Raw genomic sequence first — 15,742 nt, forward strand, 5'->3', positions numbered from 1 at the left:
GTAATGGGGAAAAATAAACCTCTATGTTCTTTAAGCTATCGTATTTAGCAGCTGTTCATGATATCACCTTTTCTTTATTGTAACTAATATATTTTCCTTGAAGACGTAGCTTTTTCTCTGATAATGGATGTCATATATTTGTGAGGACATAGGTAATGGATAGGGGATATAGGTCATAACTGTTAAATGGGGCAAAGTTCACACATCCATGGTATCTAATCAGGATTAATGTTAACCAATTAAGTTAACCATCCATGGATGCTTATAAATTTTAGTAATATTAATAAATGAATTTCAGTCATCATGAGTAACTAAATACACAGTTTACCAAAGGTAACTAAGAAACAAAGGGAATAAAATATCATCAGTGTTTCACATACTGAAGAGATTTGGACCGTATCTGGAAATTGTTAACATTTGGTAGGTATTGTCACAGTTACTAAACATGTTCAGTCCTGACCTCCATGTTTATCTAAAAAGTAGCTCAGAAAGATGTAAAACATTTTATATCTCGCGCCTGACATTCCCGCACTTATCGAGGTAAATTTAAGCCTCATTCATTTATTAATGGGTCTGCAACAAATAACCACCCTGATTTTTGTGACATGGCAAGTCTTTGAGGCTGCTCATCTACTAGAAATGTTTATATTTACTTGTTAAATTTGCTTCTGGTTACAGGGGAAGAGGGGAAATACCATGACTTTGTTAAGCAGAAAGGGGTTTTATGTACAAGCAATAGAAATTTAAAAGAGGAAGATTCTACTATATGTCTCCCTCATAAATAATAATAACTAATATTTATTGAGTGCTAATTATGTGCAAGGCACAATTCTAAATATTTTCCATGTATTAGCTCATTTTATTCTCATAACAACCTTGTGAGTAAGTGGCAGAGTTAAGATCCAGCTGAGAAAGACCTGCCCTCTTAACCACAACCCTACTCTGTCTCATAGGGACCAGCACAGTAAAAAGAACAATAATTAGTAACTAGGTATATATTACAGAATGTTTTCATGTGCATTATTAAATTGAATCCTCACAATTTCATGAAGTAGAAACTACTATATCTGTCTCACAGATTAGAAACATTTGAAGAATTCCATCACTTGCCCAATGTTACATAACAAGAGATTGGCAGACTAAGAGCGTAGAATGTGAGTCTAAGTTAGCTAACACTAGTGCACTGTCTTTCATTTCAACAAGTAATCAGAACTTTGTCAAAAATATAAACAAGGACTGTTTGTTGTTGGTTTCCTTCCTGTTGCATTTCCAGCACAGAGCACAGTGTCTGGCACATAGTAGGGATCAAATAAGTAAATGTTGACTGAATGCACAAATACATGAAGCGGGCCTTGACTGTTGAGTATAATTTTGGCTGGCTTAACCTACAGGTTTGGGCTCAGGAGCTCAGGGCCTCAGAGGAATAACCCCCAGAATTTACAGAAGGGCGTCAGCCTATATGTGTGGAGGCTGACTTCTGAGCACCTAGGGGAAAGGCCGTTATACAGTGATCCCTCACTTACCGCGGGTATTACGTTCTAGAACACCCCCCCCCCCCACCGCCCACGGTAGTGAAATCTGCGAAGTAGGAACTTTACATTTATTTTAGTATTTATTGAACAGTACCGCAAAATCCCGCGATAGAGCAAAAAATCTGCGATAAATAATTAAATATAATATTTTAAAAAATCCCGCGATACAGTGAGGCCACGATTAGTGAACCGCGATATAGAGAGGGACGACTATATACCCAAATGAATTGAAAACATATGTCCTTACAAAAACTTGTACCTGAATTGGAACTATTATAACAACATAATCAATAAAATGTACAAAAAACAAACAAACAAAGTAAAACTTGTACCTGAATGTTCAGGGCAGCACAATAGCCAAAAGGTGGAAATAACCCAAATGTCCATCAACAGACGTGTGGATAAACAAAATGCCATATACCCATAGAGTGGAATATTATTCATTCATAAGAAGAAATGAATTACTGGTATATGCTACAACATGGATAAACTCTGAAAACATTATGCTATGTAAAAATAGTCAGTCATAAAGGCCACATAGTATATGATTCCATTTTAACAGGAAATATCCAGAATAGGCACATCTACAGAGACAAAAAGTAGATTAGTGACTGCCTTGGACTATGAGAGAGGGGGAGATGAGGTTTTACATGTGACAGCTAAAGGGCATTGGGTTTCTTTGGGGTGTAATATAAATGTTCTAAAATTTATAGTGGTGAGGGCTGCACAACACTATTAATGTACTTAAAACCATTGGATTATACACTTTAAATAGGTGAATGTTATGGTATGTGACTCATATACCAATAAAACTATTATTAAAAAATTAGAATTGCTTAGGAAAGTCTTGGAAAAGAGAAGTAGAAATAATCCTTTTCTTTTCTTTCTTATTTATTTTTTAAATTCTTTTAACCTTTATCGTATTTTTCCCATTATCATTTAGTCCCCTTATATATTCTCCCCCCACCAATCACCACACCGTTGTTCATGTCCATGAGTCCCTTTTCCTCAATCCCTCTACCCCCTAACCTCCTTCCTCCACACCCCCCCAGACTACCTGTCATCCTGCTCTCCATCTATAAGTCTGTCCATATTTTCCTTGTTAGTTTATTTTGTTCATTAGATTCCACATATGAGTGAAATCATATGGTATTTGTCTTTTTCTGACTAGTTTATTTCATTTAGCATAATGTTCTCTACGTCCATCCATACTGTTGCAAATGGGTAAAATTTTCTTCTTCTTCTTTTTTTAAATTTTTATTTTATTTTATTTTTTTATGGCTGAGTAGAATTCCATTGTGTAAATGTCCCATAGTTGTTTTATCCACTCATTTATTGATGGACACTTGGGCTGCTTCCATATCTTGGTGACTGTAAATAATGCTGCAATGAATATAAGGGTGCTTATGTTCTTTCAAATTAGTGTTTTGAGTTCCTTCAGATATATTCCCAGAAGTGGGATCGCTGGGTCAAAAGGCAAATCCATTTTTAAGTTTTTGAGTTATCTCCATACTGCTTTCCACTGTGGCTACACCAGTTTACATTCCAACCAAGAGTGCAAAAGTGTTCCCCCTTTCTCTACATCCTCACCAGCACTTGTTGTTTGTTGGTTTATTGATGATAGCCATTCTGACAGGTGTGAGATGATATCTCATTGTTGTTTTAATTTGCATTTCTCTGATTATTAGTGACATTGAACATCTTTTCATGTCTATTGGCCATTGTATGTCCTCCTTGGAGAACTGTCTATTCAGGTCCTTTGCCCGTTTTTTAATTGGGTTGTTTGTTTGTTTTTGGTGTTAAATTTTGTAAGTTCTTTATAAATTTTAAATCTCTTCTGAAAAAAATGCCTGGTTTAATATGTTTTCCTTTATTTTACATGCTTTTGTAAATCTGGTTTCCTGGGACATCTCTCAGACAACTTTTAAATCCCAAGGAGTTAGTTTCTTTGGTAGACTGATTTTTAATTGAATGCTGTCTACTAATACTCAGTGGGCTCTTTCGTAGTTGACAATGGAGCTTGATGGTTTTGGCACTGGCCAAATTCTTTCTCTTGGGTATTGACCAAGCAGGGCCTGTTTCTTTCACAAAATAATATACTTCGTGTCTACATGCAACTTTTTAGGAAAAAAACTTAATGTAATCCAGTCCTTTCTATGTCCTCTGGAGTCATTTAAACAGCTATTTTAAGGATCGATTCACTATAAGAACATTTATCAAGTGTAGATTATATGTCACACACTGTGTTATGCACTAAGATTATGCAGATAGTTCCATAAAGGTATCTTAACTTAGAAACGAAATTAATCATGAACTAATTTTACATGTAGTATAAGAACCAAGAGGATAGGGCTGGCAGTCCCCGGTCAAGGGAAGGGCAGGATGGGAGAAGGAAGACACAAATTGAGGAGGGTACCAACTAGCAGGGCCTTAAAGGATGTATAGATTCCACTAGGCAAGAGAAGTGAGATGTTCCAACACGAGAAGAGCACAGGTTAGGGCTTAGGTTGTTGGCATGTCCCACTACAAAGTAACATAAGTTATCAATGGCTTAATGACTTCAGCCACCCTCTTCCATGGGTATTGACTCTGTTCATATTTTTCTCCTCTCAGCCTCATCCAGGTAATCAACGTCTTACCCTTCGCCCCATTACAAACAACTTAAAAAGGAAACTCAGTAAGTGGCTCTGTGCCCTACTTCACATGCTCATTTCCATGCACCCACAATTCCACTTAAGGGGAATTCCATTCCTACTGTCCAGCTCCAGAGGAGGGGAATCAGAGAGGCAAAACTTAACCAGCGGTGATGCTTTGCCAATCAGCACATAGGTTCTATAAGGGTCCCGTAAAAACTCATTACGAGAAAGGCATTTGATATGGGGCACAAGTTAGCCTACTATGGTTGCTGGAAACCTGTAAAGGCAAGGCTGCGGCTCTAAGTTACTGCTGGAGTAGGTTGGGACAGGGCTACTGCCTGCGCTTACTCCCCCAATTTGCTATTCAGGCAGTGATGGCATACGCTGGACCCAATTCTACAGACCATGCTCTCAATATCCCTCAATATCAGGGCAATGAAATTGGAGTACCTAAGACCCTGAGGCCTCCATCTTTGATTCTTTGGTACACTTGCTGGCATTAAATCCACTTATACTCCCTGAAAGATCTTCATCTGCACTTAAGAAAAACCACTTTCCAATCACTTTGCTTGGTGAGGCTGGGATGCCTAGTTTAGACCTTGTATCTGAGCACCTTCTTATCAGCTACACTAATGGATCAGATGGTAGATCCTTGACTAGTAATTAACCTCATATATTTTAGATTCTTAAAATGTAACAATAATTAACTGTAATACAAAACCAATAGTTATAACTATTAATGTTAAATGGACAATCTTGGTAGATTCCTTCAATTTATCAATTTTTTCTTATACTCTGTAAAAATTAACTTAATTCAACAATGTAAAATAATTCTTTTTCCCATCACTACCAAATCAGGTTATTATTTATTATTCCTTCTGTAGCATCATATATAGAGTCAAAGATTTACAGAATCTCTTTTAAAATAGATAATTCGTTGAATGCATTAACTAAAATACTGTAAACTTCATGAAAACCAGCTGTACCAATACTTCCTCTCGCTCATATGATTTGAGATGCTTTTAGTCCTTCATGGAGTAATGTTTCTTCATCAATGGGGAAGGTGAAGGGTCAAAAATGAAAGATACAAAAATGTATGTGAGGAAGAAAATGACATAACATAATATTGTGCTAAAGTGATAGTAAGGTAGATTTTTAAATGATGTTTATTGAAAGATAAATGAATAAATTTATTACTTTAAATTAAAAAATGAACAACTGCAGAATAAATCATGCTCAGTTTTTAAATGCTCTAATTTGTGTTTTCAAGGTATTTCAAGTTCAGTGATAAGAGCATGACATGATGAAAATAAGTCAAAGTCAATAGCCATTTACCTAAACACATAACCTGGCTTCCTGCTGCTTTGAGGACATACAAGGGTTAAAGTAGATTGTGAAAAAATTGTAAATTCCAACTTCCGGCCAAAAAAGAGGCATAGGGAGACATGCTTCACCTCCTTCCACAACCATATGAAGGAATACAGCTACCTCAAAACTAGAATCAATGAGAACTACCAGAAAATCAAACTGCATGGAAGTCCAACAAATGTATAAAGAAAAATTACTCATCCAGACAGGTAGGAAGGGCAGAGCCAGGGTGGCGAGGATGCCATGTGCTAGCAGTGGTGGTGGCAGTGGCAGCAAGGCAGTGGCTGTGGCTGGCCAGCAGAAAGTACAGTCACACATTATAAAAGTTAGGAGGGACCCCTGGAGAATGATCCCAGCTCCAGACCCAGACCTCACAGCTCATGGCTCCAGTGCTGGGGAAAATAAAGTCCCATTGCTTCTGATTATGAAAACCAGTGGAGATTGGGGCAGCAGAAGAAAATTCTGGTCTCTCAACAGAGTCTATTTGTTTAGAAGGCCCCCACAGTTGTAGAACATATAAAAACCCACCCACTCTGGGAACCACAACCAGAGCAAGAGCTAGAGGAGTGCCAATCCCATACAAGAAGCAAGAGAAGTGCCTGGAAAAGTGGCAAGTGCTGAGCAAGTGGTATTGTTCCCTCTCATCCCCCTCCCCCACATACAGTGCCACAATGTGGTGAAACAGGTCAACCTGCATTGATGAATACCTAAGGCTCTGCCCCTTACAACGTAACAGGTGTGACGGCTCTACCTAAGACATAGAGGCAAACACAGGAGCCTGTCAAGTTGAGGAGACAGAGAAGTATAGCCGAAAAGAGGTAGCAGGTCAAGGTTCCAGTAGGAGAACTAAGTAATGAGGAGATAGCCAACCTAATAGATGTAGAGTTCAAAACACTGGTGATAAAGATGCTCAAAGACTTGACAGATACAGTTGAGCATGGCAAATGCAGAAGGGAAGAAGTGAAGGCTATGCTAAGTGAAATGAAGAAAAATCCACACAAATCTAATAGTGAAGGGAAAGAAGTGAGGGTTCAAATAAATGATTTGGAACATAAGGAAGAAATAACAGTCAACTAGTACAGACTGAAGTAATAAGAATTGAAGAAAATGAGGAGAGGCTTAGGAACCTCTGGGACAACTTTAAACATACCAACATCTGAATCAAAGGGGTGCCAGAAAAAGATGAGGAAGAGCAAGAAATTGAAAACCAATATGAAAAAATAATGAAAAAAAGAAACGTCCCTGATTTGGCAAAGGAAATAGACACACAAGTCCAGGGAGCACAGGAGTTCCAAACAAGCTAGACCCAAAGAGGACCACACCAAGACACATCATAATTAAAATGCCAAAGGTTAAAGATAAAGAGAGAATCTTAAAAGCAGCAAGAAAAAAGAAGAGAATTGCCTACCAAGGGGTTCCTATAAGACTATCAGCTGATTTCTCAAAAGAAACTTTGCAGGCAAGAAGGGACTGGCAGGAAGTATTTAAAGTGATGAAAAGCAAGGACCTACAACCTAGACTACTCTATCCAGCAAAGCCATCATTTAGAATCTAAGGGCAGATAAAGTGCTTCCTAGACAAGGTAAAGCTAAAGGAGTTCATCATCACTAAGCCATTATTATATGAGATGTTAAAGGGGCTTATTTAAGAAAAAGAAGATCAAAACTATGAACATTAAAATGACAACCAACTCACAACTTTCAACAATTGAATCTAAAAAAACAAACCACGCAAACAAAGCAAGAATAGGAACAGAATCATAGATATGGAGATAATTTGGAGGGTTATCAGCTGGGAGGGGGAAGGGGGAGAAAGGGAGAAATGGTGCAGGGATTGAGGGGCATAATTGGTTGGTACAAAATATACATGGGTAAGTAAGGATTAGTATAGAAAAGGGTGAAGCCACAGAAATGACATGCACGACCCATGGACATGAACTAAGGAGTGTGGGACTGCTAGAGGGAAGTGGGGGAAGTGGGTGTAGAGGAATAAAGGGAAAAAAATTGGGACAGCTGTAACAGCATAATCAATAAAATATACTTAAAACAAATTGTAAATTCCATTTGAAATGACAATAATGTAGTTAATGTGAAACCACAATGTTCACTGACTTCTCTGGGTCACTTTATAAATTCAAATTACTGGTCTCTCAGCAAAAGATAGATAGTACAGTGAAAATAGATCAACAATCTCTCTGTGTCATTGGCAAAGGCAGAAAGTTCTGATATTCTCCTCTAAACGTCTTATGAATTATTTGGCTGGGATTGCAAAATCATAGCCAGAGATCTGGCAGTAATTCAAAATAGCTCTAAGAAGGATTATATATTGGGACCAGGCTGAATTTTTTGAAAGATTGTTTTTTGATCCTGAGATATGCTCAGTCACTTTAATCTAGTATCTATGTCTTAGAATTTGATTGTTGTAGTTGTTGCCACTTTATTATAGATGAGAAAGGTATTCAGTCATGCTGAATGAGGATATTTATATGTAAATAGAAGATTTTTGCTTTGGCAATACCACTATTTCTGGGATTAAAGTGTATATGATTTTTCAAGTGCTACAGGAGCCACTTTAAAAAAAAAAAAGAAAGAAAATCATGATTTTAAAAGAGCCAAAGGCACTGTGCGTTTCTAACATTAATTCCTTCCTATTTTATGTCCAATATTTAGTGTTCTGAAAGAAACAAAATAATTAGGAGCAGTCTGCCTTACGTGAATGATTCCATATGGTCCTCCAAACCATTATTTTACAATAATTTTTTTTTTTTTTTAAATCTTTAGCCCTTGCTGGTGTGGCTCAGTTTGGTTGGAGCATGATCCCATAAACCAAAGGTCATGTGTTCGATTCCTGGTCAGGGCACATGCCTAGGTTCAGTCCCCAGTTAGGGCTAGTACAAGAGGCAACCTATCCGTTTCTCTCTCCCTCTCTTTCCCTCTCTCTAAAAACAATATGCATATGTTCAGGTGAGGATTAAAATAAAAATCTTTATCGACCTTATTCATGATCTCACTGTTTTATTAGGTTGTTTTCTGAACAGCATGGTAAACCCTATCTAATGTTGCAAATTAACTCAAAGTCTGATCTTCTAACAACCTAACCAGAAGTGATAGAAGTTAAAAGTGGTATGGATAAGAATTATGAGAGTCCAATAAAAATTTAAATTAGAGTTCATTCCATGAATTTCAGACCTCAAGGTTATCATGTTTGATGTTCATTTAATTCAGCAGAGTATTCATTTGGCATCTTCTATGGAAGGAACATAAAGAAGCCTAAGATTACTCTCAAAGAGAGTAATGGGGTAGACAGGTAAAGTTCTAAGAAGTGATTAACTTTAGCCTCCTTGTAATCTTGCAAACACCATCGTTGATTCGTACTTGTATGTGTCATTTAGACCTCAGACTGATTCCAGATCTACTTTTAAGGGAAGCAAATATTTCATTTTCCATCATATATTCCTTCTTAAGGATTGTCTCATGATGAAATCATTTTTAAAAAATTCTTAAAGTTTAAAACTACAGTGAGATATCCGTCACCTCATGACTGTTAGAATTGCCATCATCAAAAAGACAAGAAGCCCTGGCTAGTGTGGCTCAGTGGATTGAGTGCCAGCCTGCAAACCAAAGAGTTGCTGGTTTGATTCCCAGTCAAGGCACATGCCCAGGTTGCATGCAAGAGTCAACCACACATTAATGTTTCTCTCCCTCTCTTTCTTCTTCCCTTTCTTTCTCTCTAAAAATAAATAAATAAAATCTTTAAAATAATTTTTTTTTAATGACAAGAAAAAACAAATGCTGGCGTGGATGTGGAGAAAAGAGAACTTGTATATATGTACACAACACACACACAACATGGACTGTTCTTCAGCCATAAGATGGAAATCCTACCATTTGTGACAACATGGATGAAACTTGAAGGCATTAAATTAAGTGAAATAAGTCAGACAAAGAAAGATAAATACTGTATGATCTCACTTATATGTGGAATCTAAGAAAACAAAACAAATAAACAAACAAAAACCCCACCAAACTCATAGAAAAAGAGATCAGATTTGTGGTTACCAGAGGTAAGGGTGGGGGATGGATTGTGTGAAGGTAGTCAAAGGTATAAACTTCCACTCATTAGATAAATAGTACCAAGGGTGTAATGTACAACATGATGACTATAGTTCAGAATGCTGTATGATGTATAGGAAAACTGTTAAAAGAGTAGCCCCTAAGAGTTCTCATGACAAGGAGGTTTTTTATTTTTTTTCTTTTCTTTTTATTGTATTTATATAAGATGATGGATGTTAAGTAAATATGTCGTGGTAATCACTTCACCATATATGTCATTCAAACCATCATGCTGTACACTTTAAACTTACACAATGCTGTATGTCAATTATTTCTCAATAAAACTGGAAAAAAAAAAACCACTAAGCAGACATTTACAAAATTGTGCTTGTTGTTAAGGATTTAATAAAATTACATGATAAAAATTAAGTTTAAGAAAAAATTCTTAAAGCAATGTAAAATATCTATTATCAAAATCGAAGTAATCAAATGTTGATTGTTTAAAGCTGAAATTTTAAAGTAAAAATGTTGGGGTTCTTATGGAGTCTGTGATTAAGATATGCATTATGATTCAATAAAAATATTCCTTATTCTATATCCTCACTTGAAAAAAATAAAGCTTTTGTATTTTTGGAGTCACGCTAATCCACTACTCTGTTTATCTAATAAAGAAAAAGCAATTGTTTGTCACACTCTTAATTATTAGGTGCTTCACGCTAATACAAACAACATTTAAATATCCACTTTTGGGAATGATGTTACTATCCTATTCACAATTTTTGAACCTCTATATCAATTTGTGCTTGTTGCTACCATATATTTGTGGGTACAAGTTGAAATAAAAATACAAAGGGATTCCTAGGAGGTAACTACCAGGCAAGTGAAATTCAGTCAGTTCCCAATGCCCCAATTAAAACATTCCCTAGATTTACTTATAAAAGCTCATAGTAGCTGCAGTTTCAGAGATGGAAGGACAGTAGAATAATTGCCATCTGCAGATCCAGGCTCTGAAAGTAAGGCAAATACCAAAGGGAGACGCACTGGAGAAATACGCATATGCGTAGCACAATCCTCTGAGAGGCCAGACTAGAAGTTAAGGCAGGAAAAGTATTTGCAACCTCTGCCTGCTGGATTCTCTGCAAAACTGAATGCCCAGCATGTAGTGAGTAAACAGTAAAGCCAGTCTGCCTTAGGTACTTAGGATAGTTTATTCCTCTCAACTACTATGTGAAATTGATATGGCTATATTCTCCTATTATACATGAGGAAACGGAGCATTAGAGAGTTAAGTAACTCACTCAAGATGACCATGAACATTCAAATCACTGTACTCTTAGCCAATACAATCCACTTTAAACTTTTCAGGGATGTTTTAGCCATTGTGGCCACACTATTCTCCTCTGTCATATTCCAGTATCAGGAATTCACAAGAACAGTGGACAGAGCAGGGCAACACAAATAAGCTAAGGAAGAGTAATTATGGGATCATTATGCAGATCCCATACGCATCTTCTTTAGAGAGATACTAAAAATGTAGGGTCGGAGGTAGTATAGTGTAGCGAAGAAGCATGGAATTGGTAGTCATGTTTCTCAAGTGCCTCTGTGAACTTGACCCCAGAAAATGAACCCATCTGCTGCTCCCTTGAAATTGGCATGCAAAGCCAACAAGCCAAGGGCCCTAGCAACTAGAGGCCCATTCATTAAGATTAAGATTGATATTAGAATATTGTCCCATGTATAGAGAAGCGTAGAGACAGTGAGAGGTCCCAAGAGGGCTACTGTCAGAAATGGTGGGGAAATGTCACTGTAAGAAAGCTTTGTAAAAGGGTAATGCCAAAGCAATCTGACAGGGGTCACCTCTCAAAGAGAGGAGGGCAAGTTCCAGATGAGGGGTCCTTTTCTCCTGGATAGTCTAGGACAGACTGGCCTAAACCAGGACTGACTTTCTCTTGTTACTCTCAGGTGCTTTTTCTTCTGAAAACCTTGTTCATATTTGCATTAAGTCCTTCACAGCATTGTGTTATAAATGTATATGGATAGACCTCCCCATTAGATTGCTGGAGGATATGGGCCATACCTTTTCATCTATGGATGTCCAGCATCAAGTAGTGTGCCTTTCACACAGGGGGCACTCTGTAGTTATTGAATGAATAAATGCACAAATAAACCAATGACAGCAATCAATGGGGAAAGCTTTCCTGACCCTTAGTAACTAAGGGCAGCCCCACAGTTATTCAGTATTAAAAAATGCCATCCAATTTGAGGCATAAAGTTAGTATTGACTCTATATTTAAGTTTTAAAATGTTGTTTTATTACTTACTCAGCAGCAGTTTAATAGTGCTAAAATGATGAAGTTAAAATGAATTGAGGCATATAAGGTATTATACTAGAACAGAATAAAATGCCTTTTAAAAATATAAACTATATAGCCTATAACAAATTATACAGCATCTTCAAACCTCAGTTTTCTCATCTGCTAAATGGGGATAATAAATTATCCACAGTTCATCAAAGGTTTAATTGGATTTCATGTACATAGCAATATAAACTTGACAAATGCAAGTCCTACATAATTATAATAATTATTAAATTTACTCCCTCAGAACATTAGAAACTAGTTACCTGTTATTACATAATATATAATAAAGACGCATTAAGAAATTACTTGCAGAGCATGTAATCGCCCATAATTCATTTGTTTATATAAATAAATGTAGCTAGAGATGAGATAATTATTTTATGGAACAAGTTTTCAAAAAGCCTAGTTACCCAGTGGTAGAGGACAAAGTATATTAACAGAGCTAAATATCCTTTCTTCTAGAAAAAAGAAAAAGTGGAAAGGAAAGAAAGACTAGTAATAGTTAGCATTTAACAAATGCTTGTGACATTGCAAACATTTTGCTAAGTAATATATTTCATTTCACTTACTCTTCACAACTGTCCTGTGAGACGGGAACTCTTCTAATCTGATTTTATTACTTTCAAATTTTAAGTATATAGTTTTTTATATTATTTATTGATTTGCTATTATGGATGATCTGAATGACTGAGCTATCTTATACCACCTCACTTCTCTTCCAAAAAAATACACATGTATCTCCCTCATGTACCCAATATATTATATCAAAATATTTACTTCGATCAATAATTGGTAAATATTATTTACTACTAAGACAAGTGTTATATTCTGATTATGTTTCTTCTCTCATTAACCTTTTTGTTTTTCTTAGAGTTATTAATTTCACTGATTTCACATTGGTTTAGTTCTCTATCTATATCCTTATGGCATTTTTCCTCAAATGCTATAACAAATTTGTCAAAAACTCATCAATATTTTAAAGGTTTATGCACATCAAATAATCCATTGCTTTCACATTTTTTTCTTCAAGTTCTCCCTCCCAGAGTTTATTTCAGCCATTAGTTCTTCAAATAGGTTCTCAATTCTTTCCTCTCTCTCTCCTTCAGGTACACTTATGGTTCCAATGTTGTTACACCAGATGTTGTCCCAGAGGTTCCTGAGACTCTGCTCATTTGTTAAACGATTGTTTCCTTTCACTGCTCTGATTGGGTGTTTTCTGCTACTTTGTCTTCCAAATCGCTGATTCAGTTCTCTGCTTCATCTGGCCTGATGCAGTTTCCTTCTAGTTATATTCACTTCTGACATTGCATTCTTCATTTCTGACTGGTTCTTTTTATGGGTTCTATGTACTTTTTTTTATGGTTGCTTACTCTTCGTTGAAGTTCTCACAAAGTTCCTCAAGCATTCTTATAACCATAGTTTTGAACTCTGTATCTGGTAGCTTGCTTGTCTCCATTTCATTTAGTTCTTTGTCTGCTTCCTCCTGTAGCTTCTTGTTTCGATCTGGCTTGGTTGCTCTCTCTAAACCCATTTGTCATTCTTTCCTTCACTTCTTCTCTTTGGTTGGGTTGTTTCCTGGACTCCACAATGACTTGTTCCTTACTTTATTTTCTGGTTCTACTTTGCTTTCTCATATTCTTTCATTATGATTTTGATAGGTTTCTGGAGAGAGGACAGAAAAGTACACAGGTTCAATCTGCTATATTTAACTAGAAGTCCCTAAATCAACTTTTCTTCAAAGACTGTTTATATTGAGGTACCTTTTGACAGTAGAGTTTTGTCTTTATTCATTAAAAAAAATAACATAAGTATAACCACAATTTAAAATAATCACCACCAGCAGTTAACATGTAATTGAATAGATTATATCTATAATTTGATCATTATGGCTACCTGCTATTCAGTTATATAACTTCCCAGTGGCCTGCAGTTAGCTGAAATGAAGACGAAATATTCCATACTAGTTTTCAGAGTCTATATAGGGAATTTAAATATGTTTGAGTAAAAGTAAGCTTTGACCAACTTTATTCTTTCAAATACACCTTTTCCCCCTTCAACACATAAAGCATTTTTTTGCAATCAGTGGCTATTTCCTCTGGTGAAGAAATAAATATTGCAGAATCAACCTCACCATTATGAAAAGTAGTCAAATCAACTGTATCATCACTAAAAAATAACTTAATGCAATAGGTATCCATTAGATTCTTGATCAAAAAAATTAAATAGGGAATTAGACATTAAATATGACTATAAAGAGGCAAAAATACTGAATACTTCAAGATAAAGCAATAAATATATTTCACATTTCTCTTTTGACTCTCGGATTGGATGTATTATAGAATTTAGAATTTTTCATATTTTAGAAAAGTTAACTTACTATATATATCATGTAATAACAGAAACTGATTCAGCATTCTATGATCAACATTTCTATATTAAAGTGTATGAATATTAATATAAAATGGAAACAAAGACTAAACAGCCTCACACCCATTCAAGTCAGGTTTTAGTGCCAAACTTATATACTTTCCATTTTCAAACTGAATTTCAGATAAGAGATTGGAAATTATAATTAAAGAAGAGACCAAAGTAATGATTACCTATAGACTGTCTGCCTAGAAAAACCTCAGAGAATTAACTAGAAAATATAATAGGAATTTATACAAGTGATTAAAAATAATAAAATAAAAGATAATAATCACCGATATAATAGGAGGCTTTTAGTTTCTACAGGTAAAATTTGAGAGAAGGTTCCCTATAACTATCAGTGAAGAAACATTGAACTTAGGCTTTTTCCCCAATGATAACTTTAGGCTGAGTTTACTATAGATGAGTCAGGGAAGGGGGCATGAAGAAAGAACACTGAAATAGCTATTATTTAAATAGACCTACCAAGTGCTTCTAGGTACATGGTATTACATAAAGAAATATATAAGGGAACAATGCCTTCCAAGAGTTTAAAATGTATGACAGCAATGGTGGAATTTAGTATAGGATATTGAGGTAATTAAGTGAGAAAAGACATTCTACACTACAGGGCTATGAATCTGGTTTATGTACTTTGGTCCGATTCAGGACTTCTATAACCTACCCTACCTACTTCTCTTCTGTCGATATTTGATTGAACTGTCACCCCTTACTGAAGAACTGCAGGAAAACCTGGAGAGGGACTGCTAAACTGTAAAGTTTGGGGCACACTCCAAAACATTGAGTTAATGGGTTCTCTACCACAGCAGCAGGTTAGGATCATTGCTCCAAAGTCATGAGGAGCTTCAAAATCTAAATGCCCAGGCCACATCCTAGATGAATTAAAAATCAATCTCTGAAAGTTGGGCCCAGACAGAAGGATTTCTGAAAACTTCTGAAGAGAGTATGAAAGTATAGCCAAGGTTAAAAACCACCAGAACTCAAAGGGGAAGCCAAATGACGGTTATGCACTTAACTTCACGGCACCTGAGCAAGGACGACCAGATAGCACCCTTAGAGAGGGCTCATCACAGTGCTTCCTAGGTATTTGGGCAGAATATAATGGAGTAATTAAAGTGTGTTTTCTAATTTTATCTGCTGTTGAATATTTAACAGTTTAGAATAGAAACAAAGCTGAAAGAAAAAGAATGGGCAAACCTAGGAGTTATTTGAACCTCCGGTTCTGATGTAGACACAGCTAGATTTGGGTTTAATGACTCCCATCTTACTAAAATCTAGATTAGTACTAATGGTTGACAGACTAAGCTTTCAAATGACAAAAGGACTTCTAATTTTTTCCCCCAACAATTAAAAAGAATAAAAAGTCT

The 15,742-nt window shown here is 36.1% G+C and overlaps 1 non-coding gene across 1 annotated transcript; it reads right to left on the bottom strand.

Moving 5' to 3' along the window:
• Positions 1-5,399: 5,399 nt before the first annotated feature.
• LOC150001356 (small nucleolar RNA SNORD36) lies at positions 5,400-5,470 on the bottom strand. Its single transcript, XR_016513193.1, has one exon. It is a non-coding gene; the product is annotated as a small nucleolar RNA SNORD36 (small nucleolar RNA).
• Positions 5,471-15,742: the final 10,272 nt, after the last annotated feature.

This window comes from Furipterus horrens, unplaced genomic scaffold (genome assembly GCF_987537825.1).
Source record: "Furipterus horrens unplaced genomic scaffold, mFurHor1.1.pri manual_scaffold_9, whole genome shotgun sequence".
In the NCBI taxonomy this organism is placed as follows: Eukaryota; Metazoa; Chordata; class Mammalia; order Chiroptera; family Furipteridae; genus Furipterus; species Furipterus horrens.